We start from the raw sequence: 16,523 nt of genomic DNA on the forward strand, positions 1-16,523 counted from the left end.
AGCACAGGTGGCTAGTTCATTTCCCTAATGGATTAAATCTGATTTTTAATATCCCTGACTAGTAAAAGATATTAATGCAAACTAGAAGCTGATAAAAATAATACTTTTTTGTTAAAATTAATTGGCCACTGTAGCATATTATAGTGGCCAGAGATGCTACTGAAGTCCTCTCAAAGAACTTTGTAAAGGTCAGAATTTACAGTTTGGTTATTGTGGCAAACTTTTTTTTAAATATAGGTGGATGGGGACAAGGGTTGTCAACCGTCCAGGATTGACCTGGAGCATCTGGGAATTCACAATACTATCTTTTTCATAAAAATACAGGAATTGTACAATCAAAACTGGCAAACCCTAGTGAGGACTGAGCTTTAGATGTTGAGACCAGATCCTCTAAGTACTTAAGCATTTCAGTGCCTCATCCCTCATCGGCCTGCTGCCTAGGGAAATCCTCAGCCCTGGGAATGTTTGCTCTAAGGAAAAAGTAGAACCTGTAAGTCCCTGGTCTAGATTACTGAGTTCTGGTAAGATACTAAGACTTTATAGCAGCTATATGAAGGATAAATGACTCCTTTACCAGCACATACACTGAGATAGCAAAGATTTTTAGCTCTTTTTAGAGTTTGTTACAGAATCTTAAATACAGTTCTTAGTTTTATAACTTTCAGCCAAAGTTGACTGACAAGCCCATGGCAGGAATAGTGCAGCTATGCTGATTGCATAGGCTTAATCTTTTTTCCTTTCTGGCCTTCAGTTGAAAATCAGATTTCAACTCTTTTCAGAGCAAATGGTCATCCCTTAAAACCCATACCAGTTTCCTAGGTTCCTATGTCACAAATTAAATAAGACTCAAGATTGTATGACAAATGGATGCTTAACATTCTCCACTTTACAGTTTGCCTGTATAAAAATTGAGGCAGCTAGAAAAACTTTGACACTGACTACTGATGTGCAATATCCCATGCTGCTTTGGGGAGGGATGTTTTAGTTTCTCAAAATTCATCAGTGCACTTCAACAGCTGCCTTTTTTTTTTTTTTGAAAGCAAAGGCAAGGCACTACAACAGTTAAATACTGAAGTCCATGATGAACATTAAATGTGGCTGACCTGGAACAGCTAGTGCTTCTGCACTGTGAAGATTGAGAAGTTTCAGGAAAAACTATAACAAAGTGAGGCAATGCAAACTTTAAGCAACCTTGCCCTGGGGAAAGTGGAAGAGGATGCATTGGTGTTGTGCCTCAGAGGGACATCTATATTTCTGTAACCTAATGGAACATGTTTCAACTGTTTTGTAAATGTCTTCCAAAATAAAAGTTTTATTAAAATGAGCAGTTCAACTACTGCTCAGACATGTCAGTTAATTATAACTTGTTTAGGTCTTGTAAACACAATTGCATGGGTTCAACTTAAGGTGTGATTTCTTTTTTTATTAAGGTGGTTTAGTTAGCATCACAAATTTTTGCACCTGTTTAAGTAACTCTTTAAAATCTTAAAATTGCTGTAACATTTTCATAGACATACCCTGACGTTTGGCATAGAATATTAGGGTTGGAAGAGATCTTAGGAGGTCATCTAGTCCAATCCCCTGCTCAAAGCGGGACCAACACCAACTAAATCATCCCAGCCCGGGCTTTGTCAAGCTGGGCCTTAAAAACCTCTAAGGAGGGATATTCCATCACCTCCCTAGGTAACCCGTTCCAGTGCTTCACCACCCTCCTAGTGAAATATTTTTTACTAATATCTAACCTAGACCACCTCCACTGCAACTTGAGACCATTGCTTCTTGTTCTGTTATCTGCCACCACTGAGAACAGTCTAGCTCCATCCTCTTTAGAACCCACCTTCAGGTAGATGGAGGCTGATATCAAATTCCCTCTCACTCTTTTCTCTTCTGCAGATTAAATAACACCAGTTCCCTCATTCTTTCTGTGTAAGTCATATGCCCCAGCCCCCTAATCATTTTCATTGCCCTCTGCTGGACTCTCTCCAGTTTGTCCACATCCCTTCTGTAGTGGGGGGGGGGGGGACAAAAACTGGACACACTACTCAAGGTGTGGCCCCCCAGTGCAAAATAGAGGGAAATAATCACTTCCCTCAATCTGCTGGTAATGCTCCTACTAATACAGCCCAATATGACATTGGCCTTCTTGGCAACAAGGGCACACTGCTCACTCGTATCCAAAGTCCCTTTCTGCAGAACTGCCGCTTAGCCAGTTGGTCCCAAGCCTGTAGCAGTGCATGGGATTCTTCCTAAGTCCAGGACTCTGCACTTGTCCTTGTTGAACCTCATCAGATTTCTTTTGGCCCAATCTTCCAATTTTTCTAGGTCACTCTGGACCCTATCCCTACCCTCCAGTGTGTTTACCTCTTCCCCCAGCTTAGTGTCATCTGTAAACTTGCTGAGAGTGCAATTCATCCAGATCATTTATAAAGATGCTGAACAAAACCAGCCCCAGGACCGACCCCTGGAGCACTCCGCTTGATACCGGCTGCCAACTAGACATTGAACCATTGATCCCTGCCCATTGAGCCCAACGATCTAGCCAGCTTTCTATCCACCTTATAGTCCGTTTATCCAATCCATACTTCTTTAACTTGCTGACAAGAATAGTGTGGGGACCGTATCAAAAGCTTTGCTAAAGTCCAGGTATATCATGTCATCCACTTTTCCCCATATCCACAGAGCCAGTTATCTCATCATAGAAGGCAATCAGGTTGGTCAGGCATGACTTGCCCTTGGTGATGCTCTGTTGACTGTTCCTGATCACCATCTTCTCCTCCAAGTGCTTCAAAATGGATTCCTTGAGGACCTACTCCATGACAATGCAAGTCCATCTCTAATGACACTGAAAATGGAATCACAGGACTACAGTGCAGTAGTAAATTGACACACTTCTCCAAACATCTGTTTGTTTCACAGGGCACACCACTCATGAATGGGTAACACTGTTACAGGAAAGTAAAATATATATATTTGTAACCTCTTTGGGGTGTAGAAAGGATGGCCCCTTTAAATCTTTTTCTTAGGGAGCAGTGAGAGAAAGAAGGGAAACTCTGGGGTGGGGTCTGGAGCTCCGGGGAGAGATGGGCTGCAGCCTGGAAACCCTTGACAAAGTGAAGCAGCGGAGACCTGCCTGAAGCCTGGGAAGGACAGGTCAACCAATTAGGGACACCCAAGGACAGGAGCCAGGAGGAGCACTGTGCCAGGGAGGAATTGCCTGAGAAGGACAGGCCAGAGCTGCATGGAGCTGTAAGTACTGGGGCTTGTGACTCTGCACTGGGAATAAGGAGGGAGGCTGCAAGCTAGTTAAGTGGGGAGGTGGTCGCTTTGTGTGGCTTTGCAGAGAGCGGCAGAAGAGGGCACCGGAGGGGTTTGTTGGGGAAAGTTCACTGGCGCTGAAGACAACCAGGAGCACCCAAGACTCATCACTGGACTGGATCTTTGCTCAGGACTCTTGAACTCTCTGTGCAGACACATAGCTCAGTGTCTGCCCTTTCAGACTGTGCTACCACTGGGCCTGTGGGGCCTTGGTTTGCCTGTTCTACTGCTCCCCCTACACTTCCCCTTGTTGTTTTTCTCCTCTCATCCCTCTGTAAATAAGTATCTCCCTTTGTTATATCCATTGTACTTTTCCTGGCCGGGGGTGGGGGGGTGTTCACTCTGGGGCCACCTCTCATTAAGTCTTACTCAGGCTCTGGGGCCAGGTGGTTTTATGATGCCCCAGCTGAAGTTAAGTCTTCATTTTAATCTGTGGTTGGGCACCACGTGCAAAGGGTGGCATCCCACTGAAATCCCATGGGATCCTGCCCAGGCACAGGGGTCAGTAAGTGTGTGAATCTCTTTGCAGACTTAGGACCCAATTCTGCAATCTCATCTGTACAAATAGACCCCTACACATAGGTGGAATCCAGTTGAAGTTGACCAAGGTCCTGCATGCACCTCAGCCTGCAGAATCTGACCTATGTGAGGAACAGACTAGCACAGAGAAGGGAAAGAATTTAACCTTCCTATACAGCTTAATAAGTAGGCCAGAAAAATGAGTTTTCCTTTTAACAGCTCAGCACTAAAGAATTGTAACGACATAGATGACACAAGCATTTAGAGTTTATCACGTCAGATGAAAAACATAGGTTAAACATTAATATGCTTTAAGTACATCACACATCAGTAATGGGGGTGGGGTGGGGGAAAATAACACCAAAGCTTCCAATAGTATTTCTGTGTCCCAAGCTGCTTTGAATAAGCATGCCACAAATGTTTTTAATTCTAATTCATGCTTGTCTACAGTAAAACAATCTAGCTGATTGTCCTAAAATAGAAAGGAATTTGCACTAGGGAGGTAATATATGCACATGAAAAGCTGTGTCTTTTGACAAGCCTTGCTTCTCTTCAGCTGTAGTTAAACAATTATAGAATATGGTCAAAATATGCTGTAAATCATAACGGCACTGTGTTAGGAAAACAGTCTCAGCATTCCAGCCCAGCTAGTGCCAGTCTTAACATGAGACATAGCAGAATCAAATGTTTATTTTATTTAATCATTTCAACACATAATAGCAATGTTTATTTTTTAAAGCAATTTACATTTTCACAGTTGTGCTCAATATATGGGTGTTAAGCATTTTTTTTTTCCAATTTAAATTTTCACAGTGGCAGGAAATTGGGGGTTGGTAAGATTGCTGCAGACACACAAGAATTATCAAATGACAGTAGGTGTGATTCAAAAAGTTAAAGGTTTATAACCATAAAAACAGAAATTTCAAAATAAACATCCTTAAATCATATGCTAAGAAAGTCTCAAGTAGCATTTTTCTTACAATGTTGGGCTGTAGTGTATGTGTGTGTTTAAAGCAATGCTCATTGACACTTACCAATCAAATATCTAATCTTTCCAACCCTACTTACAGAGAGTCTTCTGTCATATGTAGTTCACTGAAATAAACAGAACTACTCATAAAGTAAGGCACTAGGCTGGTAGAAGCTGAGCCACAGAATGTAGTGCTCTAGAAACATGATGCTATTACCATATTATAATCATACTTTTGGTACTAACATTAAAGACTAAAAATCACAGTCAAGGGTGCAAACATCTCCATCCTGAAAGGTTCATAAAAAACAAGGACATGGCTGCAGCAAAAGTCAGGGGTGGAATAAGTGTCTAGGTGGTAGTATGGCTGAAAAGGCTCTGAGGGTTACAGTGGATCATGAAAAAAAGAAAAGAAGTACTTGTTGCACCTTAGAGACTAACACATTTATTTGAGCATAAGCTTTCGTGAGCTACAGCTCACTTCATTGGATGCATTCGGTGGAAAATACAGTGGGGAGATTTATATACACATACACAGAGAACATGAAACAATGGGTTTTTTCATACACACTGTAAGGAGAGAGATCACTTAAGATGAGCTATTACCAGCAGGAAGGAGGGTGGGGAAGGAGGAAAACCTTTTGTGGTGATAGTCAAGGTGGGCATTTCCAGCACTTAACAAGAACGTCTGAGGAACAGTGGGGGGTGGGGTGGGGGGAGAAATAACATGGGGAAATAGTTTTACTTTATGTAATGACCCATCCACTCCCAGTCTCTATTCAAGCCTAAGTTAATTGTATCCAGTTTGCAAATTAATTCCAATTCAGCAGTCTCTCATTGGAGTCTGTTTTTGAAGTTTTTTTGTTGAAGGATAGCCACTCTCAGGTCTGTAATCGAGTGACCAGAGAGATTGAAGTGTTCTCTGACTGGTTTTTGAAGTTATAATTCTTGACGTCTGATTTGTGTCCATTCATTCTTTTACGTAGAAACTGCCCAGTTTGGCAGAGGGGCATTGCTGGTACATGATGGCATATATCACATTGGTAGATGCGCAGGTGAACGAGCCTCTGGTAGTGTGGCTGATGTGACTAGGCCCTATGATGGTGTCCCCTGAATAGATATGTGGACACAGTTGGCAACGGGCTTTGTTGCAAGGATAGGTTCCTGGTTAGTGGTTCTGGTGTGTGGTGTGTGGTTCTTGGTGAGTATTTGCTTCAGATTGGCGGGCTGTCTGTAAGTAAGGACTGGCCTGTCTCCCAAGATGTGTGAGAGTGATGGGTCGTCCTTCAGGATAGGTTGTAGATCCTTGATGATGCGTTGGAGAGGTTTTAGTTGGGGGCTGAAAGTAATGGCTAGTGGCGTTCTGTTATTTTCTTTGTTGGGCCTGTCCTGTAGTAGGTGACTTCTGGGTACTCTTCTGGCTCTGTCAATCTGTTTCTTCAGTTCAACAGGTGGGTATTGTAGTTGTAAGAATGCGTGATAGAGGTCTTGTAGGTGTTTGTCTTTGTCTGAGGGGTTGAAGCAAATGCCACTATGGATGTAGAAGCCCTCTACGCCAACATTCCACACAAAGATGGACTACAAGCCATCAAGAACAGTATCCCCGATAATGTCACAGCAAACCTAGTGGCTGAACTTTGTGACTTTGTCCTTGCCCATAACTATTTCACATTTGGGGACAATGTATACCTTCAGATCAGCGGCACTGCGATGGATACCTGCATGGCCCCACAGTATGCCACCATTTTTATGACTGACTTAGAACAACACTTCCTCAGCTCTCGTCTCCTAATGCCCCTACTCTACTTGCACTACACTGATGACATCTTCATCATCTGGACTCATGGAAAAGAAGCCCTTGAGGAATTCCACCATGATTTCAACAATTTCCATCCCACCATCAATCTCAGCCTGGACCAGTCCACACAAGAGATCCACTTCCTGGACACTACGGTGCTAATAAGAGATGGTCACATAAACACCACCCTATATCGGAAACCTACTGACGGCTATTCCTACCTACATGCCTCCAGCTTTCATCCAGATCACACCACACGATCCATTGTCTACAGCAAAGCTGTACGATACAACCGCATTTGCTCCAACCCCTCCTTCCTGCTGGTAATAGCTCGTCTTAAGTGATCACTCTCCTTACAGTGTGTATGATAAAACCCATTGTTTCATGTTCTCTGTGTGTATATATAAATCTCCCCACTGTATTTTCCACCGAATGCATTCGATGAAGTCAGCTGTAGCTCACGAAAGCTTATGCTCAAATAAATTTGTTAGTCTCTAGGTGCCACAAGTACTCCTTTTCTTTTTTGCGAATACAGACTAACACAGCTGCTACTCTGAAACCAGTGGATCATGAATTGACTATGAATTAACAATGTGCTGAAGCTGTGACCAATATGCTGGGGTGTAGTACAAGCATGTAAGCTGTGGACAGTAACTGTCCTGCTCTACTTGGCAATTGGTGAGGCCTCAGCTAGAGTACTATGCCCAGCTCTTGGCTCCACACTTTAGGAAAGATGTCCTTTAGGAAAGAAACAAATCCAGAGGTAACCAACAAAAATGGTAACAGATTTAGCAAACCTGACCTATGAGAAAAGGTTAAAAAAACAGGACAAGTTTTTCTCTTGAGAAAAGGCGTGGGAGCTGGGGAACCTTAGTAACTGTCTTCAGTAGTTAAGGGCCGTTATTAAAGAGGTCAGTGATAGATTACTCTCCACATCTACTGAAGGTAGGACAAGAAGTGCTTGGTTTAATCTTCAGCAAGGATGATTTAGGTTGGATATTAGGAAAAACCTTCTACTACAAGTGTAGTTAAGCTCTGGAATAAGCTTCCAAGGAAGGTTGTGGAATCACCATCATTGGAGGTTGTTAAGAACAAGTTGGACCAACACCTGTCAGGGATGGTCAAGGTTTACTTGGCCCTGCCTCAGTGCAGGAGGCTGGACTTGATGACTTCTTGAGATCCCTTCCAGACCTACGTTTCTATGATTGTATTAAGAAAGACAGGGAAATTCATGACTGTGGAAACACTGCAGATTCTCAGGACTTCTCACATACTTTGTTGCAGAATATTAGTTCTTCTTCGAGTGATTGCTCATGTCAATTCTAATTAGGTGTGCGTACGGCATATGCATGGCAGCCGGAAGACTTTTCCTCTCGAGTATCCGTCAGATAGGCCTGGGCAGCCCCTGGAGTCATGCCTTCATGGCGCTTGATATAAGGCCCTGCCGACCTGCCATCCTCTCAGTTCTTTCTTACTGCCAGTGATGGCTAGCTGGAACACCCATTGCTCTTGCCTCGGCAAGCACTTTCTTGGCAGTGTCCACATTTCAATGTATATAGTTGTAATTAGTTAGTTCATAAGTTTCCTTTGGGGGGTTCCCCCACCCCCAAGCTCCCTTGGCACCGGGGCATGCCTCCTCAGTCCCCGGAGTTTGAACTCTGGCAAATCTATGCCCAGGAGCAACCTGCACACTTCCTGCTTGAAGTGTCTTGGGGAGAGTCACCAAAAGGAGAGGCAGGGCTGTCCCTACCCATACGCAAAGTACGCAGCTGCGTAGGGCACCAAGAAATTTGGAGGACCAAATTTCCTGGTGCCCTGTGCAGCTGTCTGCTGCTCCAGCCCCAGCCCCACCTCTTCCCACCCCTACTGCGCCCCCACCCCACCCCTTCCCCAAAAGGCCCCACCCATGCTCCGCTCCACCGCCCCTGCCCCCACTCCCCTGAGGACTGCAGCAAGGCTGGACCTGCACTCACCAGTGGCAGGAAGTGCAGCGACCCAGCCTCAGCTGCGCTGCCAGTGAGTGCTGGGCGGCAGTTCCCCACCCCAGTGGAGGCCTGGGCCCCCCCCACACCCTCACAGGGGGGCTGCATAAGGCCTCAGAATAGTTAGGGACAGCCCTGACGAGAGGTGCAGGATCTGTAAGAGGTTTCTTCCCAAGACCTTAAAAAACCAGGAGCAAAGGCTCAAGTTCTTCCAGGGCTTGTTCATGTCGATTCCGATCAGGTGTGTGCACGTGCACACCAGCCGGAAGATTTTTCCCTTAGCAGCATCCACCATGGCCTGGGCGCCCCCTGGAATCTCACCTTCATGGCACGCGATATAGGGCCCTGTCGATCCACCACCCCCTCAGTTCCTGCTTACCGCCAGTGATGGTTAGCTGGAACGTCCCTGTGCTCTTGACTCAACAAGCGCATTTAGCAATTTCTTACATTGTTCTCCATTAGTTTTCCATGATTCGTTAATAGTTAGTAGTTCGTTAGTGTTATATAAGTTTCCTTCGGGGGGGAGGGGGAGTGGGAATCCCCTCCTACGCTCTCCCGAAGCCCGGGGTCTCTGGGCTTCAAAGCCTGTGAAGCCTGCAGCAAGTGTATGCCCAGAAGCGATCCTCACACCTCGTCTCTAAAGTGTTTAGGAGACGGACCATCAGAAGGATCGTTATGCTATTTGTAAGACCTTTCAGCCCAGGAGTTTAAAAGATAGAGAGCAATGCCTGAAGGTCCTGTTGATGGAGGCAGCACTCTGCCCCCAGTCCAAACCTGGGTTAACAGACCCTGCGCCAAGTACCTCCTCCTCGGTGCAGAGCACTCTGGCACTGTCAGCACAAGCATCGGTGCCGAGTAAGGATAAAGACTCACGGCACTGTCTCTGCTCCATTCACGGCTCACATGCTGCACTCAGGCATCATTCACAATCGCTGGTGCCGCAAAAGAAGAGGCCAGAGAGGGGTTGCTCTCCCTCTACTAGGCCTAAAGAGCCTGCTGCTGTGAGACCCGAGTCGGGCCACACTAGTGCTGCTTCACTGGTGACAGTCGTGCTGACGCCTGGTCACATGGAAGGACGGTTGAGTCCGGACCCTCCTCGCTCACCTTGTCATGGCCACAGGCATAGCTATGAAGAGCGGCTCCTGGCTCCAAGTCTTGGGCTTGCTATATGGGGGGCCAACAAACTATTCAGGACCTCCCCTTTGAGGGTCCGGCTCTGTTTTCCAAAGAGATGGATAAAAGGCTGCATGGCCTGAAGGATTCAAGAGCCATTCTCAAATTGCTGGGCCTCCATATTCCTACTACTTAGCATAAACATTTTAGGCCATAACCTCCTCCACAGTTCTACCAGCCGCAGAACCAACAAGACAGCTCCCAGAGGAGGAACAGGAATGGCACAAGGCGACTGCACCCATCCTGGCCAGGACTCTGGCCAATCTAAACTACCCTCTGGCCAGAAACAAGCCTTTTGAAGGTGCGGTCAAGGATGGAGCACCAGATCCCCAACTGGATCCAACTTGCCTTACCTTCTCGTCCCAACTATCCCCTTTCTACCGTGCATGGTCCTGTATCACCTCAGACCATTGGGTGTTCTGCATGGTAGAGAGGGGGTACTCCATCCAATTCTGTGCCCTCCCGCCCTTCCACCCTCCTTCCCTGTCCCTCTTCAGGGACCCCTCTCACGAGCAGTTCCTTATCCCAGAGGTGCAGTTGCTCCTACCTCTAGGGGCAGTGGAGGAGGTTCCTCAGGAGCACAGGGGCGAGGGCTTTTACACCCAGTATTTCCTTATACCAAAGCCAAAGGCAAGCGTCAGACCCATCCTTGACCTGTGCAAACTCAAAAAGTTCATGAAGAAACTCAAGTTCTGCATGGTCTCCTTGGCCTCCATCATCCCCTCACTAGATCCAGCAGACTGGTACGCCACCCTCGACTTGAAGGATGTGTATTTCCATATCCCAATCACTCAACTCTACAGGAAGTCCCTATGGTTTGTGGCGAATGATACCCACTACCAGTTTACAGTCCTTCCATTTGGCTTGTCAGCAGCACCTCGAATCTTCATCAAGTGCATGGCAGTCGTCGCCACGTTCTTGCGCAGGCACCAGGTACAGGTGTTTCCATACCTTGACGACTGGCTGATCAAAGGACCCAGGTGGAGGCTCAGGTCAGATTTATCAGGGCCACCTTCGACAACCTGGGTCTCTTTCTAAATGAAGCAAAATTGACTCTGTTCCTGGTCCAGAGGGTAGAGTTTATAGGGGCAGTACTGGACTCGACCCAAGCCAGGACATACCTGCCAGAAGCAAGGTTTCAGGCCCTGACAGATATCATTCAAGGCATCAGACAGTTTCCTACCACCACAGCAAGAAACTGCCTGAAGCTTCTTGGACACATGGCTGCCTGTACCTATGTGGTGCAGCTTGCCAGACTCAGGCTTCGACCTCACGGCTTGCATGGCTTGCGTCAGTCTATCGCCCAGCCCGGGAGAGCTTGGACAGGATCATGACCCTGCCTCACCCGGTCATCAACTCCCTCATCTGGTGGCTTGACCCTCAGGAGGTGTGCTCAGGGGTTCCCTTTGCCAGTCTGCGGCTGCCCCTCTTGCTAGTGATGGACACATCAGACTTGGGCTGGGGAGCTCATCTGGGAGACCACAGGACTCAAGGTCTCTGGTCTCAGGCAGACCTGGCTCTCCACATCAACGTCAGAGAGCTAAGAGCAGTGCGCATAGCATGCCAGACTTCTGTGCATACTTAACGGGACACTGTGTGTCAGTTATGATGGACAATACAACAGCAGTGTTCTATATCAACAAACAGTGCACACTCCTCTCCCCTGTTCCAAGAAGCCCTCATGCAGTGGGACTTCTGTGTGGAACATTCAATATACCTGCAGGCATCATACCTCCCTGGGGTACAGAACGAGCTGGCGGACCACCTCAGCAGGTTGTTTCATGCCCACAAGTGGTCCCTTTGTCCGGACATCACGCTTTCAATCTTCCAGAGGTGGGGCTTTCCCCAGATAGACCTATTTGCCATGCAACACAACAGGAAGTGCCAGCAGTTCTGCTCCTTCCAGAATCACAGCCTGGGCTCCAAAGCAGACGCGTTTCTCCTTCCATGGGGAGGCCATCTCCTTTATGCCTTTCCACTCATACCACTCATTCACAAGGTACTCCTCAAGATGTGGAGGGAACAAGCAAAGGTCATATTGATAGCACCAGCCTGACGCTATCAACAGTGGTACACATCTCTCCTAGACATGTCCGTGGAAGCCCCGGTCACCCTTCCACTCTTTCCAGACCTTCTGACACAAGATCACGGTCGTTTTCAACATCTGAACTCAAGTCACTTCACCTCATGGAGAGGAAGCCCATGGTTGAACCTGATGGAGCTTTCCTGTTCAGACCAGGTTAGACAAGTCCTCCTTGGCAGCAGGAAACCCTCTACAAGAGCCACCTACCTGGCCAAGCGGAAGAGATTTTCAATCTGGTCGGTGCAGTGCCATTTGTCCCTGATGCTGGCCCCAGTGCCATTTATTCTGGACTACCTCCTCCATCTGAAGCAGCAGGGGATTTTATTGTCTTCAATAAGGGTACACTTAGCTGCTATATCAGCCTTCCATTTCGGCTTGGGGGGCCTCTTGGTGTTTGCTAACCTGATGGTCAGCCGATTTTTAAAAGGACTCGACAGACTGTACCCTCATGTCCATCAGCCTGTCCCGACCTGGAACTTCAACCTGGTCTCTTTAGGCTTATGAGACCACCCTTGGAACCATTGGCGACAAGCTCCCTGCTCTACCTCTCATACAAGGTGGTGTTCCTGGTAGTGATAACCTTGGCCAGGAGGGTGTCTGAGCTCAGGGCCCTAACGTCAGAGCCTCCCTACATCATGTTCTATAAGGACAAGGTGCAGTTCAGGCCTCATCCTGCTTTCCTCCTCCAGAAGGTGGTGTCGCAAGTTTCACATTAACCAGGACATCTTTCTCCCGGTATGCTAGCCTAAGCCTCATTCCAGTGCCAGGGAACAGAGACTCCACTCGCTGGATGTCTGCAGGGTGCTGGCCGTTTACATCAAGAGAATGAAACCATTCAGAAAATTAGTCCTGTTATTCATGGCAGTGGTGGACAGAATGAAAGTTCAGCCTGGGTCATCACAACACATCTCACCATGGATAGTATCCTGTATTCATGAGTGCTACAACCTGGCAGGGGTTCCCACATCTCCAATCACTGCGCACTCCACCAGGGCACAGGCTTCATCTACTGCGTTCCTGGCACAGGTTCCCACTTAGGAAATCTGCAGGGCTGCCATGCGGTCCTCCAGCCATACTTCCATGTATTAGGCAATTACCCAGCAGGCCAGAGATGATGCACCCTTCGGACGAGCAGTGCTCCAATCAGTGGAAGACTCTGACCCCACCTCCTGAACTTGGGCTTGTGAGTCACCTGCTTGGAATCGACATGAGCAAGCACTCAAAACAGAAAAAACAGTTACTCACCTTCTTATAACTATTGTTCTTCGAGATATGTTGTTCATGTCCATTCCAATACTCACGCTCCTACCCCTCTGTGGGAATAGCCGGATGGGGCGCAGGGATCTACATTGAGCACCATGAAGGCGTGACTCCAAGGGGTGCCCAGGCCGACCTGACAGATGATGCTAGGGGAAAAATCATCCGACTACCATGCACAAGCGCACGCACACGCCTGATTGGAATGGACAGGAACAACATATCTCGACAAACAACAATTACGAGAAAGAGCCAAACAGGACTATTCTTTAATACACAAAACAAGACTCTTTTTTGAAGTAAATGGGTGATTTCCATGCTGTGCTCTACAGAGCTCTGGCAGTCTCTAGAAGCAGTGCTTCCTCCTTGAGGTCCAGTCCGAGACTCTGCTGAGGGGTTGACAAACAAAGCCCCATTGTGCCCCTCTTTATGTCCTTCATTGTCAGCTGTTTTTCTTTGGGGTAAATCCATGGTACTTATACAGCCCTCTTTACCATGGTGACTCAGCCCCTCACAGTATTATGCATTTAGTCTCACAGCATCTCTGTGAGGCAGGAAATAACACTACCTCCATTCTACACGTGGGAAACTGAGGCCCAGAGCCTAAGAAATAGTTAGGCCCCTATCTGCCTCCTTAGGTACCTAGCTCCACTGTATAAGTACTACTGACATTGTGAAACTCAATGCTCAGCTGCCACTACCCCCACAGGTACCTAATTCCCCTGTGGACATGCCCACTCCCCCCATAGCTTCGATGCCACCCCCAGAGCTAACAAGCAGCTCAGAGCCCTAGCTCAGCCAAAGCGGGATTCTCAAACTAGGCAGGGAAATGCCTATCTTACTCAGAGTACATCAAGAACCTGATGGCTGAGAGATCCCCACAACAGGAGGGCCAGATGTGGGGTCACAGAAAGGTGCACAGGGAAACATAGGGCTACATAAGCAGCTCACTTGGCTTAGACACCCAGCTCCAGGCTAGGGCTTGCAGCAGAGGATGGTGAGTGGCGGGAGCCACATGCACCAGGTCAGCCCCTTAGTCCCCTCTCTTCTCCCTGACCTTTCCCTCCTGGATAGCTTAGGCAGCTTCCCACGCCACTGGCTGGCTTCTGAGGATCCCTTTCATAGGCACCTAACTTTCCCTGTGTATTGTATGTGGAGCCTAGGTGCCTAGCTCAGGGCTGAGGATCCCAGGAGGTGGCAGGCTCGGGGATAGACATTGCAGTGATGAGCAGAGCAGTGTCTAAGTACCTTTGAGGATCTAGACCTAAACAAGCTGCCCAAGGTTACATAGGAAGTCTGTGGCAGAACAAAGACTTGAATCCAGGCTGCCCAAGCCTCAGGGTAGCCCCCTAACCACAGGCCCATCCTTGCTTTCCCTGATCAAGTTTGTGAGAACACAGAAACCAGAGCGTGAGCAAACATATCTGAGGATAAAACCAACCTTTGAGAGATTAAGGCAGCGGGACCTGTAGCTAACCAGGGGAGAAGTGGTACCATATACAACAGGGAGGAATGGAACACCACAACTAAAAAGCAGCTGTATATGTTAGATTAAGGTGAGCTTATTTTCATCTTGTAGCCTTAATAACTGTCCTAATATTACATCTTCACGTACCCAGTACTACAATTGCCCCAGGGAAGGCGTGGACCTGGGAAAGGGATGTCTGAAGAGAGCTGGTCCATGATTGAATCTCTCTCCTAAGCTGTAAATCAGAATAGGAGACAGCATGAGCACCACTGAACTGAAAAAGCTGAGGCATCCCTTGCAAGAAACATTCACACCATGTGTTGCTAGATGGCAGCAGAAGCACATGCTGAAGGCAGCCTTGTTTCCTCAATTCTTGCAGGTGCATATTTAACCTAGAAACAGTGAGATGACATTTGTTGCCACCTGCTTTTCACAGGAAATGAGACCTTGATCTCAAAGACCTTCCCAACAATGTGGTTAATTACAAGCAAACATAACCAATGTTAACTTGTGGAAAAAAGAATCTCTTTCTCCATCAAACAAATCTACCTGCTCTCAGGGAAACAGCAGTAAAATATTGCTCAAGGAGAAAAAGTAATTCATTAGATAATGGTTCATCAGCTGTCACTAAAGCAAAGGATAATACACATGGTCAAAGGAACTTAGCATGATCTATGTTTAATATTGCTATTGCCCTAGAGACAATGGGCTGAATTCACCTGGCTCGTACAGAGTAGTGCCAATAGTAACTCCTACCACAAGGGAGATTCACCCTGAAGAAGGTGCAGGCATTCCTACCGATGGGAAGGGACTCTTTAGTTCTCAATGTTGCTCTATCAGGTATTCTTCTGTGGGCACTGGCAGTGGGGAATGAGCTGAATAAGTGCACCCTTCAGCTACTCTGTTCATGTTCCTCCCCGGTCAATATTGCCCATTTTTCAAGTCTCCTCCCTCTGGAGAAAAAGTTGCAGCTATCTTGTGCCACCATAACCTCCCAACAGTAGACTTCCAGCTCCTGAGGACCTGTGTCCCAGTTTACACTGTCAGAATCTGTCATGAAGCTCTGGTCTAGCTATTTGTTTCCTGAGTCTCTTAGATTATTGTTATGTGCTGAACAATTTATCATAGAAATGTAGGTCTGGAAGTGGTTATTTAAGCTATCCCCCATGCAGAAGGTTTTCTGCACTCAGAAACATCATACACTGACAGGTAATGCACCTTTAATAAAGGTGTAGGACAATAATAGACAATTTACATCATCCTTATTGTTCAATGCTTGGCAATTGTTTAGTATTTGCTCTAGCTCAATCAGACATTATGGGTGTGATGCAGGAATTACTGGGTAAGGTTCTATGGCCTGTTTTATACAGGAGGTCAGAGGAGATGATCATAATAGCCCCTTCTGGCCTTAAAATCTGTGACTACTTGGCACCATAGCATGAAAGTAACATCAGGAAAGTACCTAATTGTGGTATGTACTTTCTGGAAGGTAAAGAGCCTGAAAATTTAAATTGTCAAATTTGGAGACAAGGACACAAAAACATTAGCAGAGCAATTGAGACCAGAGCGCCAGCTATACCAAAGCAGAAGAGGGCAAGAAACACATTCAGCAAGAATGTTGTGAGCTAAGCTAAGATACCCCCAAGTTATACATACTTTAAGGCAGTGGGCCCCAAACTGTTGGGCATGTCCCCTATGTGGGGGGTGCAGAGGAACATCCGGTAAGGGGTGCGGCAGACCTGGGCCCAGCCCCTTTGGGGGGGTCTAGAGGGAGCGCGACATAGCCTTGCTCTGCCCCCAGTTCTGATCTGGGACGGCTCCAGCGAGAGTGGTACTGGCAGCTGCCCCCAGCCTGCCCTGAGGGCTGCTTCCCCTCCCCCATCTTGCCCCACTCACACACACCCAGCCCTGGATACCAAGAGGGCACAGCCCAGTTGGGGGTGGGGGTGGGGGTGAGG

Source organism: Dermochelys coriacea, chromosome 3, assembly GCF_009764565.3.
Source record: "Dermochelys coriacea isolate rDerCor1 chromosome 3, rDerCor1.pri.v4, whole genome shotgun sequence".
Classification (NCBI taxonomy): Eukaryota; Metazoa; Chordata; order Testudines; family Dermochelyidae; genus Dermochelys; species Dermochelys coriacea.